The 24,042-nt window shown below is 32.5% G+C and overlaps 1 long non-coding RNA gene across 1 annotated transcript; it reads left to right on the top strand.

Annotated features, from left to right (window-relative positions):
* The first annotated feature begins 7,831 nt into the window (after window positions 1-7,831).
* On the top strand, window positions 7,832-15,505 carry LOC143054602 (uncharacterized). Its single transcript, XR_012971749.1, has 5 exons — window positions 7,832-8,094; window positions 8,392-8,520; window positions 10,605-10,688; window positions 12,327-12,440; window positions 13,298-15,505. It is a non-coding gene; the product is annotated as an uncharacterized LOC143054602 (long non-coding RNA).
* The last annotated feature ends 8,537 nt before the right edge of the window (window positions 15,506-24,042 follow it).

Genomic DNA, 24,042 nt, shown 5'->3' with positions numbered 1-24,042 from the left:
ATGAGACAACTCTCCACAAGAGATCAAAATGACACAGAAATTAACAACTATAGGTCACAGTACAGCTTTCAACAATGAGCAGATTAGTAACATTATAAAAAAAATTAGTTAGCTTCTACTGAATACACCAACATTAATTGTCCCAAATATATCCCATTAGCCTCGCCCTTCTGAAAAGATTTTTTTATCACTGATCATTATACAAAAAGTAATTCTATTATACTTTACCTTTGAGTGTAATATATGGAACCGTCTCTTCAGCCTCCCAAATGTTCTCCCTATCACACTTCTGGTTGAACAGTGGCATTTGTTGTACTTTTTTTGATGATCTAGTACAGGATTCAGATGTGGGGTCATCAGATATGGTCGACATGGATAACCACTATCCCCAAGCAATACACCATTTGCCCATCCACCATTTTCTTATATGTCAGTGATATTGTTAGCTTTTTTCATAACTACCTCTACCCTTTTTTATTGGGAAAATATGCGTCATTTTTATCAAATTGGGAAATTTACAATTGTATAATAAACCATGAATTTGACTGGAAGTTCAATTTGCAGACCCCCTTTCAAGAGGTAAACCCTCATTTGAAATATAAAGACCCCTTATTGTCAGTGATGATACATAAATAGACCCTAAAATCTGCACATATAGTCATTTTAAACATGAAATTTTTTAAATGAGCGTTTTTCAGTTTGTATTCCTGTTCAATTACTACTGTTTGGGAAATAAGGTGTATTTTGGGAATAATTTTAAGCCATTTTTTTTTCAAATTGGGATTTTTCTCCAGGGGAAAAAACCTTTATTCTCCGGTAATTTAAGGCAAACAATATCACTGCATGTAGGTACACACCTATAAATAAAGGTTTATATTTCTTTTTACAACAAATATTTTGTTAAAACTACCATTTATATAATTAAATTGATATATTCAGCTTTCCAGAGAAGTTACACTAGAAAACCTAAAATCATATTGGGCAAGACTATTTTTCAATATTCCTTTTTTCAGTTTTTGTACATCAATATTTTTAAACATAGCCACCCCTTAAAAGTAATGTATTGCTTCTTTAGATTTATAGAATTATTGATTTGAGTGCTTGAAAGGGAATATGACTAATAAAAGATGATCAACATCATAAACATTGTAATAAAAACATACCTGTGAAGTCCTGAATATGTGGGAATCATGACTGCTACCTGACCAGTTTGCAATTATGTTTGTGAAAAGATTATACATGTATATAATCTTTAGAAGAAAGAAATGTTTTAATAGCATAAACAGATTTATTGCACAATATTAATGCATAAATTAGCTAGGCGATTAGTTTTCTAGTTTTAATTGTTTAACCTTGTCATTTCAGGGCCTTTTATAGTTGATAGGATGGAGGGGCTTTGTTTATTGTTGAAGGCAGTATGGTGACCTATAATTGTTAATTTCTGTGTCATTTGGTCTCTTGTGGAGAAAACATCTTCTTTTTTATATGTATAGACTCACAAATTATGACTCAACTATATTGTTTCAAACTAGGGAACATGATATCAAAAGTCGTAATGCATATTGCATAACGCATAAATGTGCTGATCCACATCAGAGCAACATCAAATTATAAATTGTACATTAGCTAGGGTACCCTTGGTTAATGTTTCTTTCTTTTAGACTGAAAGGGGGGAATTTTAGAAATGTATCTGAAACAGCAGGGTTGATACAGGGTAGGGAAACCTCCCCTTTTAAGATTTTCAGTGTATTTGAATGGGGACATTTGGTTGGAGCTCCCCTTTCAGGCTTTATCTTATGGTGGGAACTCCCTTTTTGGAAATGGCTGGCTCCTGAACAGAATTTTTGTTCTCATTAAAGAAAACTAATATCTTCTTTTAATATTTGACTTACCAATATTGTAAGTTATCTGTAGTAGGTAAACCACATTAAACCCTAATCATGTCCTAGATGAACGGAGTGAAAGTGAAAGTGAAAGTAAAATGTTCTTTTGTGAGAAACAGACTATAGGGGTCCCAGTCATACTGAAAAGTTGATACCAGTTTATTATTTTACGAAGGTCAATGTCATAATTAGATGAGAAATGTTTTACCTCTGGCATCACAAACAGCCTGCACATTTACAGAGTGTACTCCTTTCCTGTTAACAAATGATGCTTCATCTTCTGATGGAGCCTGGATACGGACGTGTGTCCCATCTATTGCCCCTAGCACATTCGGGAAACCACTTAGACGGTAAAAGTCTCGTCTTGTTTCGTCCATATTCCTTGGCCACTTGATGAACTCATCCCGTTTGTTACATAGTGATGTCAACACATCAGAGACAATACGGGAGACAGTTCCCTTGTGAACCTGTAAACAGACCAAAACCATACAATTTTGGAGATCGTTTAAGAACAAAAATAAAATGTGTATTTACGGCGTTTGTTTACATATTATACGAAAATTGACAAATTGAAATGATCGTTCAAACATCAGTCAAAGATCATTATAGCAGTTGATTTACACCATTTTACTAATGTTTACTTAATTGAAAATGATATATGATAAATATATAAATGAAATCTTACCTATTGTGTCTCCAACTACTTGCAAAAAACTGCCTGTAGCTAGAAATCTTAGGGTTACCATGACCATCTGCGGTACAGTGAGAGCATGGTTTCTCTTTGTTTTTCTTGTAATACCATCACTGACTAGGTTGGAAATGAAAATAATTCCCTCTTTACCAAATCGATACCGTTCTCGTAACTTCTCATTTGACAAATTTAAAGAAAGGTCATCTTTCAGGCGAAAATGTCTTTCTTTTCTGTGAAGTGGAACAGGTAATAACATGAAAGCGGCCATATTTAACAATAACTTAAATATTTAATCGACCTATAAAAGTTGTTAAAGTTAACGACTCGTTATCATTATTTTTGTTGTTAAATTTTTTGAACAACAGTTAACGAATTTGTTAAATTTAACGACACTCTAACTACAATTTAACGACTGCGTTAGCTTAACGACACTTTTGAACAACCGGGCCTTGGATTCTAATTTAATACGCCAGACGCGCGTTTCGTATACATAAGACTCATCAGTGACGCTCAGATCAAAAAAAGTTTAGAGCCAAAAAGGGAAAAAGTTAAAGAGCGTTGAGAACCAAAATTCCAAAAAGTTGTGTCAAATACAGCTGAGGTATAAATCTATTCCTGGGATAAGAAAATCCTAAGTTTTTCGAAAAATTAAAATTTTGTAACAGGAAATTTATAAAAATTACCATATAATTGATATTCATGTCAACACCGAAGTGCTGACTACTGGGCTGGTGATGCCCTCGGAGACGAAACGTCCACCAGCAGTGGCATCGACCTAGTGGTGTAAATAGTTATCAAAGGTACCACGATTCTAATTTAATACGCCAGACGCGCGTTTCGTCTACATAAGACTCATCTTTAAACGGATTTCCTATAGAATTCATATTTTTAGCTTGGCAATTCCCTCTTTAAAAACAGCAAGACACTTCACTTGTCATGAAACAAAACGAAGTTGATAGGGAGATACAAAATGCTAAGAACGAAGAAAAAAGTAACATTTTGTGATATCTGAGAGGTGACAAACCAAAGCGGAATAACATCTTTACATTTTTTAAAAATTATATCAATGAAAAATTGTTTAGTATAGCCATTAGTCCTTATGTTTGATGAACATTAGCAGTTTACCTTTTTGACGATTTTCGAAGTATGTTATTCAAAATATATGGTAACATTTTTGTGGTCTTAATTTCTACGTACCATTTGTGTTGTTGTACATTTCTATGATAAAAACTTGTCGTTTAATGTGTAATACGTATACATATCGATAAGAATTAACCAGTCATGAAAACACGTAAATGAAGACCCCGTCAAACTCCTCATTTTAAATTATGTACATTTTGCTTACCGCCAACATTGTACAATTGCTACACACATATTTGACGATATATGCGGGTACTACACAAAGTTAAGGATACTATAGACTATGTTGAGTTATAAATGGCGTGTGTCTCATATAAAAAAATGTAAGTGTCTCATATAAAACGAGAGACCTTTTTAAAACAAACTCATATAAGAAACCAGCTTATAATGTTGTACACCAGACGCTCTTTTCGTGTACAAAGACTCGTCAGGGATGCTCGCATCAAATATTGAAAAAGCTAAATAAAGAACGAGCAAATCCGTTCCTTCTGTTATTAAAATTTGCTGTTACAAAATATTAGAAATTATTATAAATTAAGGAATGTATCTCCCTCATGCAAAGCTCTAATTCCTTTCACGGATTTGGCTATACTTTTCGGACCTTTTGGATTATAGCTCTTCATCTTTTATTCATATATTTTGGCCACGAGCATCACTGAAGAGACATGTATTGTCGAAATGCGCATCTGGTGCAAGAAAATTGGTACCGTTAATTTTATTATAGACATTAAGTTACTATATAGAAATCTGTCTCCCGTCTTTTAAGAAAAGGCCCCGATTAAACAACATGTAAAACAATTCAAAATAGAAAACCAACTGTTTAATTTATGACATAAAAATTAAGACAAAGCAACAATTAACCACCAAAAATCGTTAAACAACATTTGTTTGGTTTAAGACAGGTACATAAGGTAGGGTATTATAATATAACACTCGGTCTATGAAAAGTGGTGTAACAATACAAGCAAAGGACAAACTTTTGGTTTATTGGTTGTATGATCAATCGTTGCGAATAAACATTGTAAATGAACAGTCAACAGGAATACAAGAAATAATGTATCACATAATTTTAAACATGATGTCTTTTGTTATCTATTATTCATGTGTTTCTTTGCCAAATACGTTCTACTATTTATTTGTATTGTAGTTCTGTATTATTATGTTGTCATTTTAATGTTATATTTAAGAACGCCATCAAAGTGCGAGGTTTGACATGCCACAAAACCAGGTTCAACCCACCATTTTTTCTTTAAAAATGTCCAGTATCAAGTCAGGAAAATGGCCATTGTTATATCATAGTTCGTTTTTGTGTAACATTTTTACGTTGTGTTTCCGTTGTGTCGTTTGTTTTCTCCTATTTTTGAGTGTGAATTCACATTACTATAAGACGTGTCGTGGTATTTTTCTATCCCAAATTCATGTATTTATATTGGTTATTCTTATCGGATTTTGTCTAATGCTTAGTCCGTTGCTGTGTGTGTTACATTTTAATGTTGTGTCGTTGTTCTCCTCTAATATTTAATGCGTTTCCCTCAGTTTTAGTTTGTTACCCCGATTTTGTTTTTTGTCCATAGATTTTTGAGTTTTGAACAGCGGTATACTACTGTTGCCTTTATTTATATACCTTGATTGCAATCGGTAAATATCAGAACCATACATTATATCTTAGGTTCTTAACCACAAACAAACCTTTTGTTATATCATTTAGCTTATTCACTGATAGTTTAACTATGCATTAGATCGCATTTGTCTACTGTTAAGCTATATGGGATCTCTTCATTACTGAATCAAGTGTAAAGTTTATTTGTTTTTGTAAAAGAGTAATCGATTAATTAGCCTCTAAATCATTTCAATTTAATGCTCTTTGTTCATGACGGATTAGATTAAGGAGATTATTGTACTGTACTCCTAGCTTGACCGACGTACAATTATGTTTTTACTGTTACAATTGAATGTATCAAGCATTGCATAACATATTGCAATACATTGGCTAATTATAATCAGGAGAGGCACATATTTGACTTTTTAATCTTTTGAGAAATTCCATTCCCCAAAATATATTGAATTCAAAATGGAGACATTTTTCGGTTGACGGCAGGTAGAATGTAGAATCTTAACCATCAAATATTAGGTCAAACTGATTTGCTTACTAATGTGTATTTTAATAATAAAAAAAAGTTTCAAGATTGAAAATCGTAGAAATAAATATCTAGTTTAAAGGTGTTAGTAACCAGTTATAACCACACTTGGTCTGAAACGATTATTTTAATATGATCATCTATTACAAAACTGAGAAAAAGACAATTGATGTCAGTCTATCGGTCAATTTCAAATTTCAAAATTATCTTGCAAACACTTATGATCTTATCAGTCATTATTTAGCATAAAGTTGGCGCTCTTCAGAGTCCAAGTATTGAATTGCTTACAGCTAAAACACAGTTATAAATTGACAGCAAGTGATTTCTGATCAGTTTTGAATTTACTGCAAATGAATGAGTGTGAAAATGGACAAGGAGCAGATAACAGACGAACCCAACTAATGGATCTTCAACACAGCAAGATAAATCCCGCACCCGGAGGTGGTCCTTGGCGGCCCCTAAATAAAATTGTGTACTAGTTCAGTGTCGGTATAATGCAGAATTTTGAAATAAAATGAAATGAGGATCGAAATGACAGTTCATACTTAAATATATATACTAGCGAACTGAATTGGCATATAACCATTGTCTTTTACCTTTCGTGAGTGTGTAACAGAGAGTCGAAATGTAAAAAAAGATATCCAAACTTATAAGTCGAAAAAATAATTATAAATAAACGATAAAAGGACTAGCAAAAACATCGAGGAATTGAAAAGATTGAAAAACATGGACACCACAAGAAATCGTATGTCGGACACATGTAGTAATTGAAGGTTTATAAAATAATGTACGATATGCTTCCACTGTCAATAAAAATTGATGGCGAAATCAATAGTGGATAGGTTATGATCATCCATCCTGACATTGGATTAAATATTTCTTAGTATCATATTCTCCTCTGAATATCAGGACTACATTGTTCGACGCGTCCCGCTGGTGATATTGAAAACGTTTGCATATACGATTGAACTGCAATAGCATTGTCATATGCATTATCCATGTTATCGTGATCTTGATATATAATTGCAGACGTCTCAGATTATACCAGAAGTAAGTTCCCGTTTAATTGTTTTAACCTATAGCATTAGTATGCACCGGTCCTAAAGCAGGAGTATGTTGTTCAGTGTTTGTCGTTTGTTGGAGTGGATACTAGATGTTTCTCGTGTAGATTAGACCAATGATTTTTCTCAATTGTTTTACAATAATGAGTTTGGAATGACTTTGTAGCCAGCTGATCAATTGTTGTAATTGACATTCATGCCACATCTTTTTTCATAGTGTCATATAATAAATAATTAAGTTATTTTTAAAAGTGAATGTTGCGTGATGAATTATTAAAGCTGAATCAGCGTACATTAGTATTTTGTTTTCAAGGAGAAATAAAAGTAAAGTAAATTGAATACACATTTAGCTGGCTGAGGGGAATATGAGGATGTATTCACGTTCAGAATGTCGTATTTCCTTAGGCGATAGAGACGCTCGAAAGATGTGATTTGTTTTCTTCGGTAAATACATCTTCATATTTCTATCAGGCAGTGGGAATAAATGTAAAGTGCTTTGAATAAAAAAACAGGAAGCAAAAATCATGTTATTTCTCTTTGCGTCAGCATAGTTAGTTCAACTATATTCTTCAGAATAAGGATCATAACAATATACACATCAGTGTAGATTTTAGAAAAACTCCCAATATAAATTTATTTCACAAACACAGATATATATATATCTGTTAAAAACAAACGTTGATGGTATCCTTGACAATGAACTATTTCAAAAAGTGTTGCTGTTTACATACACAGATTATAGTGATGTATAATTAGATGCAATTGGTTTTTTTCACCAAAAAACCCATTGATTATATTTAGATCAATTGTTTGTAAGCTGGTATAAAATATAACATCAGTTTCATGTGTTTTTAAATTTAGATAAGGCTCTAACGATCAATGTGTAATGGACAGTGTTTTTAAATCTATTCCTTTTTTTAAATTTGTCTGCGTGATACTGGTTTGATGTGGAATAGAAATAATAAATAAGTACAGCAGAAAAAATATTTAATGACACGCACTCAATTATGTTGACTTATAACTCGACTGCCTTAGATGACTTAGGCTTCTGCAACTCTGCAATATGTGGGCTAGAGGCTTTTGTTATTGGTGTCATTGGTATTGTTTGTTTCATCCTATCGTTTGCTGTGTGTTGTGTTGCACATTATAAAAGATCTAGACGTAATTCATCTGTCTCAGAGGTAACTTTTGATATGGTGAATAATATGTGATTGATATTATGAAATTTAGCAAATGCCATTTCTGGCGTTGTGACATGTAGATACTTTTGTTTTTAATATAGCTATTTTTCCTCAAAAGAACAAGTTACATTTTAACGATCTGCTAATATTTCAACTAAATGAATTGACATGAAAATAAAGTAAAAGTAAATATACAAAACGCAGTTAATAATGTTATGTATTTTTTTACATTTTTTTTTTTTATATTTGAAAATAATACAAATAATGATAACATTTGCTGAGCTCAATTGTTTTTAGGAGAAGTACGTCAACAGTATTGAAAATGGAAAGGAAAATCCTTCCTTCGATTACGGATATGATGTCACTTATGCTGATAAGGAGCCACAGTATGAAGAAATAGGGCGTTATGATAAGGACCCAACTCATGTAAGCAGAATTAAAAAAATACAAAGCATGGAAAGTTTATATCAAAATTATGTGTAGAGTAACTACAGACAAAAATTCGTTGATATTGGTTTTTTTTCCCCAACAATTGTTCTATGTGATTTTCTTTCATATTTTATGGAAATTGCATATTTGATTAAAACTATTTTCCCTATGATTAATTCTGTTTTATTTTTTTTTTTAAACTAGTTTGCTTTTTTATGATTTTTTTTAAACTGGTTTAGGTGATTTTATACAAAAACAAAGTTGACCTTTAATACATTGTATCTTATTTAATACCAAATGCAATAGTTTGAATCAAATACTATTCAAAATGTGAATGGCCGAAAAGTCATTTCTTGTTTGGTTTAATGCGAAATTTCACCTGCGGGAATTACTGTTAAACCTTCATTTATTTGGGTATAAACTGTTCTGAACCTTAGTTATATTTTAATGTTTACTTTCCAGTCCTACTGATGTAAATTAGATATTCGATAATCAGCATTTTGTATGTGAATATAATTTACCGATAATTTACTATGACGTCAAGCATGGTAAATAGTGTCGTCTGTATTATGCTTCATCATGTCATGGTACATTCGATCTCGGACATATTGCTCTTTTTATTGGACAAATAAACATAATCCTCTTTTTTCTTTTCAGTACTTTATACTATTCACTTGTATTATTATTTTTTTAATGACTGACTTTTTTTTCGAAACACTAATGTTATTGCCCCCATATATATACACCTTAAAATGTATGGGAGAAAACCAATCGAATTGTGTTGGTCTTCAGTACTCTTCAACTTATTTCTTTATTTGTGTTGGCTTTCTTTATTCTACCATTCCGAATGAATTGACGAACGTGCGCTTAGAAGACAACAGTTCAGGCCTGTTTTCTATAATTGCTTTATACATAGTTCACATTTATGTTATGTAACATATATATCATGCGCAAGCGAGAGGCGAAGGAGACTTGGTTAAGGTTAGATAATGTTTCAGAATTTTCATTAATCAAAGAACATCGTTACTTTTATTTACAATCAAATAAAAGTGAATATATAAACTATACTATTCAATCAATCACCTTATCATGAATGTATACAGTTATTAATAGTGCCGGATTCGTAGGGGAAACAATTCTATTGTTTCTAAAATTCTTCCTTAAATGACTTTTTAGTATAACTTTTATTTTTCTTGATCTTAATTACATACATGAGTCAAAACTTCTATAACATGTATAATTAGATATTGGAAAATACATTACAAATTTCCATTTCGATAAACAAAAGTTTATACTTATATTTATAACCATGACCTTCAAAACTTTCAATTCTGAGAATCGTTTTGTCCATATTTGCAGTGCTACGTGTTAAAAAGTTTTTCAAAGATAAAAGTTTAAAAATAGTTCAAATAGTTATGAACTATGTAAAAATAAATGGATATACAAAAGTAGGTTTGTCACAGTAAATGAAGTATTGTTGTCCACAGTCATTACATAGTCAGTGTCCGCAGTCATTACAGTATGGTTTGCTGGTACGGACGTCTAATGCGAATTTTGATATCTACTATTTTTGTGGTGTTATTGTCCAATATTGATGTAAGGGTTTGGTCTGCTATTTTTCTGTTGCTGTCCATTGTCATTGAGGTATGGGTGTCCTTAAGTATTGCTTTGGAGCTGTCCCTTTTTTTCAGTGTAGCTATCCAATGTTAATGCGATCAAGGTGTCCTCTGTTCTTAAAGCAATAGTGTCCATTGTTATTGCAATAAAAGTTTCCTCAAATATGATGTGTTATTGCAGTATGAGAGTCCCATATTATTGTGACAATTCTGCAATGTAGCGTGTGTGTTGTTCACTGTTGTGGTACATGGTTTTTCAGGTCATTGCAATGCAATCAACTTTTAGTTAGTCAATATTCGTTCCCAGTATTTTTTTACCATTGGCAAATATATTATTCATAGTTTTCCGAAAAAAAAAACAATGATAGTTTGAAACCCGGATTTGTTTTCTCTCAATCAATGTATGACTTTTGAACACCGGTATACTACTGTTGCCTATTTCATTGACTTATCCTTTTATTTCAGAAAGAAAAAAGACCACAAACATCCCCATACGCTTATGTTGAATCATGCAATATAAGTAGCCATAGCGGTGGTCAGAAAAAACAGGTAGATAATAATGGAACAAAAGTGTAGCTCATTTGTGTTATTACTTATTGATATCTAAAACATTCACCGAAAATGTATATACTTAATATAAACTACTATTTGCTATATAATTCATGGAATAGTTAAAGTCTTTACAATGTGTATATTCATATAAATCGATGAAATTATTCATCCTCGATTTAGATCGATTGGTAAAGCCAATTGATGCATGTTTTCAACTGATACATCGACACAATCTACCATATGCACGGTAAAGGTAGCTTCAATAATTACTGCCTGTAGTTGATAATATTTAAGATACCGGTATATATATATATATATATATATATAAAAAAGAAAGTTAACAAAATACCAGTGAAAAGAAAGTGACATTTCCTGGGTTTTAATATAAAAAAGAAGATTTGATATGATTTTCAATGAGACAACTGTCCACAAAAGACCAAAATGACACAGACATTAACAACTATAGGTCACCGTACGGCCGTCAACAATGACCATATCCCATACCGCATTGTCAGCTATGAAAGGCAATGTAAAACAGTACAAACGAGAAAACTAACGGCCTTATTTATAAAAAATATGAACGAAAAATAAATGTAATAACATAAACGACAACCATTCGTTTTTGATGCGTTTTGTTATTTGATTTTGCCATGTGATTATGGACTTTCCGAATTGATTTTTCTCTGAGTTCAGTATTTTTGTGATTTTACTTTTTAATTACAGGCTCCTGACTTAGGACAGGCACATACATGAATAATGTGGCGGGTTTAAACATGTTAGCGGGATCCCAATCCTCCCCTAACCTGGGACAGTTGTATAACAGTACAACATCAGAGCGAACTATAAAAATCAGTTAAAAAGGCTTAACTTATCAGATGGACAAAAATACAAGTGGACGTGGCCGGGTACTCATACATCTCGACACAAAAAGACACGATAAACAGATCTGAGAGTACTCGAACTTATAAGTTTTATGGCGATACACATATGTTCTCATCAAATGTTCTTATACATATACGATCAGTAACGGTGTTTAAGTATGTTTTTTAAAACAGAGTCAGAAACCCATTTCGCTGTATTAATTTCACGTGATAGACACCAATTTGAATATCAAGTTGTACTTGAAACGAAACAATTTTTATTAATTTGATATTTTTTTGTACATCTATTCAGGTTGAAACCTGACTTAAGTCTTTTCGGCATTTCCAGATTGTGTTGCTATAATGCACACTTAGCTTACAAAAAAGGTTTTAAAGTCATGCATAATCACCATCTTTTCTGTTCGAACATTATAAAAAACCGGAACGGCAGAAATCGTATCGCTTTCGCTTTCAAATTGTCAATAAATTTCACGCATGCATCTTTGACGTGCAGTTTAAATAGCATTGATGATAACTTAAAAGTGTCTCATTGTATGACCTAGAATACTGAAAGGTTCCAAAAATACCAATCAGGTAATATGTACATGTTATCGTGCTGTTGATTAATACACAATGAAATTTGGTTCAAGGTTGATACTTTTGTATGTAATAACCTCAAAACTATAAAATTCAGTGAAAACCAATCATGTATATACTAGTATAAGTGTGTAGTGTATTAATTAAGTACTTGAATAATGATTTTTTTTGTTTACAGCAAACAGCTTCGAAGAAAACTTTAGAATATGATTACGTTGACGTTAACGATTTAGAACATGAATACGTTGACGTTAACGACATGAAGGGAAACTTACAAAGACAAATAGTAAGAGTGAGTATATAAGAATAAGTTGATATTGTGTAGCCTTTGTAATCCGACCGGTGGGGGGGGGGGGGGGGGGGGCAGTAAAAATTTTGAACTGAGCAGGGTGTTGGAATACTTAGTTTTTAATCTTTATCTGTGTAAGCACTTTCAAGAAAAAGGTTTTTGTCAAGTACTGTAAAATTCAGACCATTTAAACTTTCACCTTGTTTGCGTTCAGTTAACTTTGTAGACTTTTTTAATTAAGCAACATTATGAATGAATGACTGAATGAATACTTTATTTGCGAAAGCATAAATAATATGCTATGGCAATCCATAAACAATTTGCAAGTATATACAATGTGACAAAACAACCGATAGCAGAGAACAATACATAATATAATAAAGGTACAATTAATTCACAATTTCTTTGTTAATTACAATAATAGATATTTGGTAAGGCGGCATCTCAATACATTTGATTTGATCACCTTAGTACTTATTTTGTTCTGCCAGGATAAAGGAAAATATATTGTAGAGTTGTATAGGGTCTTTCTATTTTTTTTTCTATTTGCATTCATAAAAGTTTTCTAAGTTATTTACTAGCATAATAATTGATATCCCATTACAAATGCAATAGTAATTGAATAGATCACCAATACGCTCAATTAATGATATAAAAGTGTGATAGTATGACAAATTTCAAGTAATGTGTCAGGTCGCATGATAAACAAACTAATATAACAAAGTTAGTTAAAGAGGAAATGTTAAACTTTACGTTTAAGGAACTTATGTTAAGATTGTTCTGAAATTTTTATCTTGCCATGATAACAAGTTTATATATATTTTACGTTCAGCATATTTATCGTTTTATTTATTTTCTAGAATTCCAATAACCGTTGTTATGTCAACAAACAATTTACTGATGATAACGAAACAAACGACACAGCTAACGGGATGTCAAACAAGATATATGACAACTCGAATGTGTCATGCGACAAATTAACCACTGGTTTATCCGCAGATGATAAACAAAATGAGAAAAAAAATAACGAACGTGACCAACTCATCACTGAAATGAACAGAACACTTGCCCAGAAGAAAATTCCACGTAACGGTATCCAAACAAAAGATAACATGAATGACAATGGTGATAGTAATACGGAAACTGACGCAGACTATGAAGACGCTTCAAGCTCGATGTGGAACATGTCGTCTCCAAATAATAATCCCATCCCTAAACCGAAAACTTGTAATAGAAGGCCTAATAGATGTCAGTCAGGCAAATGTGATTCCAGCAACACTCCTAAATGTACAATCAATCAGCATGCTCTCCCTCTTGACATGCCATTATCTGGTCCTAAATGTACAATCAATCAGCATGCTTTCCCTCTTGACATGCCATCATACGGTCCTAAATGTACAATCAATCAGCATGATTTCCCTCTTGACATGCCAGCAACTCTCCAAAATGTACAATCAATCAGCATGCTCTCCCTCTTGACATGCCCTCATTCGGATTCCAATGATAAACGAGCGAGTGATGCAAGTGTTACGTACGATAGCGATTCTCTTGAATCTTTAAATAGCCGACAGTTTTCCGATTCCTCGGATGATTCATATATGAAAATGAAACCACAGATTCATCAAGATTCGGGAATTATAAACGTTAATTATAACGTGATCAAAAATGTCACTGTTCATAAAAAATAATTTTCATCATCACAGTGATTGTCTCTGTTTCTGTCTATAGCTGCTCCTTTTTTTAACTGATGGGAAACGTATCATTACTAACATTAAAAGTTTCTATTAATATACACCAACACTTCACGAAAATTGAATCAATCATTAAATTGAATGTTACTTTGTCTTTAGTTTTCTACGTTGTGACTAGTGTACTACCATTTCTTTGTTTGTCTTCTTTTAAAGCCATGAATTTTTCTAGATTTCTTTTTATCTATGAGTTTGAATGTCCTTCTGGTATCTTTCGCCCCTCTCTTTTAACACTTTAAAAAAAGTTAAATTTCAACATTCAAATAGTTTTAAAAATCTTAAATCACCGCAAATAGACCCAAAAACAATCTTGCATTTTACTATTCGCTCAATATAAAAAAGGTGACCATTTGATTATAACCAATATTATCTGTTCCTCTTGGTACAATTAGTCTATGCCATTTATTCCGTTAAGAAAATATACTGTAAAATTTATTTACATACTAAAATGTATATATACTTTTTTTCCATTAGGAACTTACATCATGAAATAACTTCTATTTCGTTATAAGACCACCACTTCACTCCCTCGAGTTTAGAACGGTAAACAAATCCCTACTCAATCAATACCCCCTCCTATAATATACTCCTTTAAGATTTGTTAAGTAGCACTTGTCTTCCGTAACACTTCAAACATTGGTTGGAAATTGGCATTTTGAAAGATGAACATTTAAAATTCAGGATCTACCTGGTTTCTATGAAGTTAAACTTAAGGTAAAATACTTAGAAAGCTAATTTGAATAAATGGGGATTTTAAATTGGTGGTCTGACACCTATACATAAATTGTAAAAGTTTGAATGGGGCATAGTGTTCTGTGGATATTCATGTTTTATTTTGTGTTTTTTTATGTTTTTTTTAACTATTAGCTTTTATATCTGTTTATATAATTGCTTTTGTAATATACAAATACTTCCAATGATTTCTATATTTTTCATTTTTTTGTAAATTATTTTCTTGTGTTAAGCGTTCCTGAATATACATACTGTTTTTAAATATGTTTCCTTTAACAACTAATAAAAAAAAATTAAACATTAAAAATAAATTTGCATTAGTATTTTCATCGATAGTCATACATACATGAATGTGTATGGTCCTGACAGTTCATTCTACGTTTTGCATTATGGTTTTCGTTATTTGCCATCAACCAAATTAACTCATCATAGATACCAGGACTAAATTTAGTATGTACGCCCGACGCGCGTTTCGTCTACAAAAGACTCATCAGTGACGCCCGAATCCCAAAAAGTTGAAAATGCCAACCGAATGTTATTTTTATACTGGATATAATTTTGAATATGAAATAAATTTCAACATTACTATTTTGAACTTTTTGAAACTTTTTTTAGTAAAAGTTTTGATTAGCAACTTGTTGAGTATGTTGTATCATTGTAAATATAACGGAATTTGATGAAACTGTCATCGAAGTGAGAGGTGTTTAGCGCTATAATACCAGGTTTAATCCACCACTTTCTGCATTTGAAAATGCCTGTACCAAGTCAGGAATATGACAGTTCTTGTCCAATCGTTTTTGATGTATTTTGCCATTTGATTTTGCCATGTGATTATGGACTTTCCGATTAGATTTTCCTCTGAGTTTTTTTTTTTTTTGTAATTTTTTTTTGTCTAACTATAATCTTCGACTGAACAAAATGGAAAAAAAATATAAAACACACGACCCTTAGTATTCTCCAAGATTACGCTAGGCATTCAACCGAGGCTGCAAGGTACATTTCCAATGCTAAACACAGCATCTCAAATAAGTTATGATTTTTTAAAAACTTTAAATAGTTCATCCCTTAAATGTTTTACATAATTATTATTGACAATTGTTAAGAAAAGAAACATGTGTGCCAGATCAGATGTTAATGTATTTCACGACCACTGTAATCGTTAGATATACATTAATTTGTAAGTTTTTATTGTTTTTTTTTCTAACGAGCCCATCTTGTGTGCCAATGGACGCATTTCTTTTGTCATTTAACCTATATAAAGGCAACAGTAGTATATCAATGTTCAAACTCATAAATCCTATGTAACTTTACAATAATTATGCGGTTATTGCTATTCAACATACATGTGAAAAGTACATAACAACAAAACATGATCATCAATTTGAGGAACATTTCAAAAGGTTCAATCCTCTATTATATAAATGTAAAACTCGATCGCATCAACGAATATTGCTGACTGGATACACGCATTTCTTTATGAGTAAAATGGCAAAATTAAACCTGTTTTTATAGCAGGCTAAACTTTTCAATTGTGTGGACGTCTGTATGACAGATATATTGCTTTTGTACTTTTATTTTAATGAACACAGAGTTTTTTGGGGTTTTTCGAAACCATGATTGTAATATTCCCCATTTATCATTTATGATAACAACTACACTATTTCATCTTGACTTATTAAATAATTTAATTTATATGGTCCAGAAATAGGCCTTGATGCCCCTCCTTGTCCTTCCCATCAGTTACATCTTATCAAATGTAAACGGCAAATTTGTTATAGATTATATTTAACGGTCTCTATCTCGTCAAGGACTTCCTGAGTATGGTATGAAGTATATTATTGTATATGTATCGTATTGTAAGTGGTACTTGGTGATATCCGTGTTTTACAGGAAACAGATCTATTGATATAATGCAATAATCATATTCGCACAATTGTTTATAATAGTTTGAGATTTTTTTTTTATGAAAACAATATACATTATTCTATGATTAAAACTTGGAAATATATTTCGATGGATAATATCAATGTTAAGGCTGTACTTTTTTTTCTGAAAAATGTTTGTTCATGAATGTAATATGGGTATAATTGTTATAGTTTTGTGGTGATCAAATCGTATTTCGTTTTTGGTATTTACAGTGTACATTTCAAATATGGATTTTTTTAAGAATGTATTTGAATCAAACGTCATCCACATACCAAAAGACTAACATTGCTAACATCGAATCATATTTGTTTGCTATTATATAATTATATTTGTAAAAAAAACACTAATTTATCATTCAGACATGATCAGACAGAAAAAAACTAAAAACATTCATTTGGTCTTTCCATATTTACCTGGAAAAACCTTTTGATTTATTTCTGTTTTTTTAAAATTGTTTTCTTCCGCCAAACATGTATCTTTCGTGTGATTGTTTTCTCGCGGGATGATCTTTAGGTAATTGGTAAATAATATAAATATGTTATGCGCTTTTGCATTTGACTCTGCTTAACTAAACGTTATTGCTTATAACAGTTATCCCTCCTGACATTGTTTATCTTCAGTGCACAACGTATTCGCAACCTTTAAAGAAATCGACATATTGTCTAAGTTGCTCTTAAATCCAATAGGATGTTTTGTTCAATATTGTTAAAAGCGATAAAAACACTCAATATGAAAGTTATTCATCCATCTGTATTAGACATAAGTGTATGTATAGAGATATAACTGGTAAATCGTAGGTCTGTTCTGTGTTCCTTCGGAATTTCAACCAAAGATGAAAAACTGAATCTTCAATCACTGTATTGGATACCTAAACTACATAAGTGTCCTTACAAACAACGGTATATTGCTGGGCCTTCCAAGTGCTCGACGAAACCTCTTTCTAAATGATTAACATCTATTTTATCAGCAATCAAAGACGGCTTCAAAGTTATCGTGAAACTGCCTATTCTAGAGGTGGCGTGAATCAGATGTGAATACTTAAGAATTCCAAAGATCTTTTAGAGTATATACAATCTAACTATCTTTCATCTTGTAACAGTCTTGAAACATTTGACTTTTCTACTCTTTACACAAGTATTCCACATTCCAAACTAAATGACAAATTAAAAGAGTTGGAATTGCTTTGTTTCATAAAAAGGAATGGCCAACGTAGATACAAGTATCTTGTCTTAGGGAGGGATAAATCCTACTTTATAAAGGATCACTCTAATTCAAACGAAACATTCTCTGAAACTGATATTATCAAGATGCTTGATTTCCGGATTGACAACATATTTGTTACGTTCGGAGAACGTGTTTTTCAACAGACTGTCGGCATTCCAATGGGCACAAACTGTACCCCTCTTCTTGTCGACTTGTTTCTTTATTATTATGAGGCTGACTTCATACAGGAACTTCTTAGGAAGAAAGATAAGAAGTTAGCAATATCCTGAAACTCTACTTTCCGCTATATAGATGATGTTCTTTCACTAAATAATTCAAAATTTGGTGATTATTTGGAACGCATCTATCCCACCGAGCTAGAGATAAACAGAGAATATCATATGGCGTTTTCAATATCGCATCCGTATCGACCCGAGACACCAATATAATCCCAAGAGCTCTGCTTGAGGGTTGATACGGTGTGTGATATTGAAAAAGCCATATCATATACACTTTATTATATAAATATACCTGAAGTAGATATTTTTTATGTGACATGACGTCATACAGATAAGAAGGTTTGAAATGACGTCATACAGATTAGAGTTTTGATAAGGCCTTTGCAACAGTGACTGCAATCGATGACGTGACGTCATAAAGATTAAAGGTGTGATAAAGCTTTTGCAACCGTGCTGATATCGACATCTTCACGGGTGGCTGATACAGCACGCTTGCCATTGATTGTATTACACATACAATTTATCTGTATTTACTATTAAGTATATAAAAAAGTATACTGCATATACAGTTAAGTCGGCCTCATATCTTGACTTAAATCTAGAAATTGACAATGAGGGTCGGTTGAAAACAACATTTTACGACAAAAGAGATGATTTCAACTTTCCAATTGTGAACTTTCCATTTCTAAGTAGCAACATTCCAGCAGCACCTGCATACGGGGTATATATCTCCCAATTGATACGATATTCCCATGCTTGCATTTCCTATCATAATTTTCTTGATAGAGGGTTGCTGTTCACAAGGAAGCTATTAAACCAAGAGTTCCAAACGGTGAAGTTGAAATCATCCCTTCATACATTTTACGGACGCCATCACGAGTTGGTTGACCGTTATAGAATAACTGTTTCACAAATGATATCGGATATGACCCTTACGTGGTAACTACAATCCCCCTCCCTTTCATGAATGTGACCTACCGAATTAGACTATGTACCGGATTTGTTATCACATAAGCAACACGACGCGTGACACATGTGGAGCAGAATCTGCTTACCCTTCCGGAGCACCTGAGATGACCCCTAGTTTTTGGTGGGGTTCGAGTTGTTTATTCTTTAGTTTTCTATGTTGTGTCATATGTACTATTGTTTGTCTGTTTGTCGTTTTTATTTTTAGCCATGGCGTTGTCAGTTTATTTTCGATTGATGAGTTTGACTGTCCCTTTGGTATCTTTCGTCCATCTTTCCTTACAAGTGTGTCGTAACTACAATATCCTTCCCTTTTAACCAATGTGACCTACAGAATTTGACTATTTACCGGATTTGTAACAACATAAGAAACACGACGGTTGCCACATGTGGAGCAGAATCTGCTTACCCTTTTGGAGCACCTGAGATTGCCCCCAGTTTTTGTTAATGTTCGTGTTACTTGGTCTTTAGTTTTCTATGTTGAATCTTCTGTACTAATTTTTGTCTGTTTGTCTTATTATTTTCAGCCATGGCGTTGTCAGTTTATTTTCAATCTGAGTTTGACTATCCCTGCGCCATCTTTCGTCCGTCTTTTATTACATATAAAAATATTTGTTAAAATGGTACTTTGACATTGATCCGATCATTTTATATTCAGTGTATTTTATCCCAAAAATACATTTTCATCAAAAGTTCTAAATATTTCCCCTTGTAACGACGATGAACGAAAGAACATCGATAAACATTTCCTTATTTTGATATCATTGTTGTTTTACAGTGTGTGCAGTGAATCAAATGTGTATAACATACTCTTTCTTTTATCTCACGGATAACCCCACCAGTTAGAATACAACCCACTGTTTATCCTTTATATTTGACCCTTTCTGTAGGGATGTATTAGGAGACGATTATATCGTTTATTTGCGACAGTTTACTCACACGTATTTTCAAAAACATTTGTATACGTCCGTAACTTTTTTTTGCAATTGGTTAATTTAAAAAAAAGTACAATTTGGCAAACAACTGTGGCCTATAACTAAAAATCAAAAAGATAATGCATTGATCTCTCTTTTTTCTGAAATATATTAAGCAAATGCTTCTCTAAAATGAACATGATGAATGCACATTTGCTTCGATAGCACATACATTCAGCGAAAAAGAAATGTCTAAAATTTATCAAATATCCTATTATTCTTATATAGCATTAGACGTATCAAACGTCAAGAATACGTATAATGAATATCAAGCTAAAATTTTTAAATCGATTATTTAATCTTAAACAAAGAACATGAAACATAGAAACATTACAAACAAACAAAAAACAAAAACATTCTACAATAATCCTTCTTTTTACAAAAGTCTTTTTAAAAAGTCTGTTTGTTATATATGCATTTTTCGCTAATTGGGAATTTGCATTTCTTTTTTTTTCCGAATATGACCTATTATCGACTATTTCTTGATATTTCCGCACTGCCAATAATGAGTTATAATCATCAAGTTATAACTCGGATTGCTTGGTTAGATGACTATACGTATGACTGTCCTGTTCTTCTTTAATTACTATTTGGTATGGACTTTCGTACCCTTCATCGATATTAAAAGCAATTTGTGTTGCACCACTTGATTCACTGCTTGAATCTTCACTGATTGATGAAATTGTTGATTGTCTGTTACTGTTTGACGAATGCTGACGTATTTGAATGTGAGCATTATCATTTGTAGCTATCACAGGCGACAAATTACATGTTACTCCAAATATATTGTTTACGTGCAATGCATTACGCTGAAATTCTTGAACGGATAATCGTGAAGATGTATTAAAATTACGGTCCGTAGTAAGTTGATTGTTCATATTTGATGTGCTTGATTCAGGTTGGAAACCACGAATCCTTCTGAATTGATGGACCCGTTCTAACTGTGCAGTAGGTAACGGACTTGCGTTAACAGTTTGATAAGAAATGGTTCCTATTTCATCGTACATGTCTTCAAGCAAGGATTCTGATACAATACTCCGCCTGGTTCGCCTATGTCGGACACAAACAAAGATATGACTCACGACTATATAGACCAACAAACAGGTAGCTATGGTGACAATTGTTATAAATCGAGGTAATTGCTTAACGTTGTGGTTGGTGTTTAATTCGTTCCTTTTCTGAGATTCTAAAAACAAGTATTACAATATATAATTTTTAATTTTAATTATAATGTTTATAAACAGTAATTATTTAACGACTTATTTTGCTAAATAGGTTTTATAACTTATCAATTATAACTTATAAAAATTATTAGTATTAGTATTTTAAATACAGATTTGCGTGACTTTGTTGAGTTTTCTGAAAGGTAATTGATTAACAAAGTGTAAGTTTTTAACATTGACAATGATAATCACATAGCCTAGTGCTAGGTATAGGGGAGGATTGAAATCTCACAAAACATGATTAACCGTGCTGCATTTGTATGCCTGTCACTAGTCAGGAGCGCTCGGTCTTTGTTAGTCTTGTATGTTTATAATTCTAGTTCATTCATACATGTTGTATGTTTTGGAGTTTTACTGTGACGTCCATTTGCACTAAACTAGTACACAACTTTATTTAAGGACCAGCTGACTATCACCTCCGTGTGCGGTATTTTCTATTGAACACCCATTGGTGGCCTTTGGAAGTTGTCTGCTCTTTGATGGTTTGATGTCTCTTTGACATATTTCCCATTTCCATTCTCACTTTTATTTATGATCATCTATTTAAAGATATTGATATCAAATTTTTCTAAATACTTATCTAGATGAGGAGGTGTTTTTTACATTGCTATTGGATATTTGTATCGTTATTCTGAGAAACGCATTTTGCAATAAAATGCGAAAACTACACGTTATATACGTTTTTAACGCGGTATATATAGAAACCATAACATACATTTTCCATCATTGACTTTGTTCATTGTTAAAGGCTTTACATTGATCCCTAGATTCTTTAATCCGTTAAATCAATTATAATCTGTTGAATCGTTGTGTTTAAATCAGATCACACCTCTTGAATGTATTTTCTATAGAATGTAATTAAAAGATCTGCCATTAAATAAAATATAAGCATGTTACTTGTTAAGATTATATTACCAACTGCTATGATTTCGAATATGTAAGAAGCTACTCCCAACTTATTGTTTGCCCATATCTTATACACGCTGAAGACATTACTGTTTAAAATGTTTGTTTCAATTGTAATTCCATATCCACTGATATTGCCTTTGTTTCCAAAAGCTGTATACGACAAAGTTGTGTTTGAAATTCTGAACTCATGTTCTACTTCACTTTGTTTCCGATCAGTTCCGACGCTTTGTTTCCGATTAGTTCCGACGCTTTGTTTCCGATCAGTTCCGACGCTTTGTTTCCGATCAGTTCCGACGCTTTGTTTCCGATCAGTTCCGACGCTTTGTTTCCGATCAGTTCCGACGCTTTGTTTCCGATCAGTTCCGACGTTTTTAATCCATATGTCATCTAACAAAGGGTCACTGTATAGGAGAAATGTCAGTATTAAAGGTTCGCCAGGCTCACTATGCTGTACATTTCTGTGTCCAGGTACAAATATTGGCGCACCTGCAAATGATACAGGTTTCAAGTTATGTTTTATAATTTCTGCATGGAAGGATACAATGATAACAGTATTGGTGAAGCATTCATTGTTTAATGAGAAGAGTACAAATCCTTATAAAAAGTGAAACGTTTTCAGAAAGACATTTTATATCTTACTGTTCACATTACTCAGAATTTTTATTTTATTATTTGTCACAATTAGGAATTAAAGGAAAATCCATATCACCGTACCCATTAGTTCATGTTCACCAAATGATGTTAGTTGTCTCACCTTGATAATTGATACTTGTAAAACCTCTTTGGAACTTGCTACCATTCGTATCAGTTATACCGTTGCTAACTGTGCAAACATAGATACCGCTAATCTGATATCGTTGTGGAAGTGTCTGAAGAATCAGTGTCCCATTTCCTAAGCCGTTTTAGAAACGAATATGTTCCCCTATTTCTGACTGATGTTCCCATCTAAAAAATGTGTAAGTGTCCGGGAAACCGGCAGGAAGACAGTCAATTCTATTTACTCCGAGTGACATTCTTACACCAGGTGCATCTACAATGCAATTACATTCATGAGAACAGATTAATACTTTAAAAGTAAAGACAATATTCATCTGATTATGCTTACCTCTATTAATAAGATGCACGTTTTAACGTTGTGTTTCCGTTGTGTCGTTTGTATTCTCCTATATTTGAGTGTGAATTCACATTACTATAAGACATGTCACGGTACTTTTCTATCCCAAATTCCTGTATTTGGTTTTAATGTTATATTGGTTATTCTCATCGGATTTTGTCCAATGCTTAGTTCTTTGCTGTGTGTGTTACATTTAAATGTTGTGTCGTTGTTCTCCTCTTATATATAATGCGTTTCCCTCAGTTTTAGTTTGTTACCCCGATTTTCTTTTTTGTCCATAGATTTATGAGTTTTTAACAGCGGTATACTACTGTTGCCTTTATTTATCAATCAAGAAGTTCTAAAATGTAGCGTCATTTGAGAAGATAACCAAATGTTCGGGAACAACAATACTCCGCCCCCCCCCCCAAGTTTCATTAAGATTCGCTGTTATAAATAATTTGTGTACCTGAACACTCAAAATAAATCATTGATAAATCATCCCGGTAATCACACATTTGAATATAACTCGTGGAGACTATATATCGGTCCTTCCTCATACAAGGGTCAGAATTAATATGCACAGTAATAT

The sequence above is a fragment of the Mytilus galloprovincialis genome, chromosome 12 (assembly GCF_965363235.1).
Source record: "Mytilus galloprovincialis chromosome 12, xbMytGall1.hap1.1, whole genome shotgun sequence".
Taxonomy (NCBI): Eukaryota; Metazoa; Mollusca; class Bivalvia; order Mytilida; family Mytilidae; genus Mytilus; species Mytilus galloprovincialis.
The sequence above is the reverse complement of the archived record's forward strand: the minus strand, read 5'-3'. Positions and strand labels throughout refer to the sequence as shown.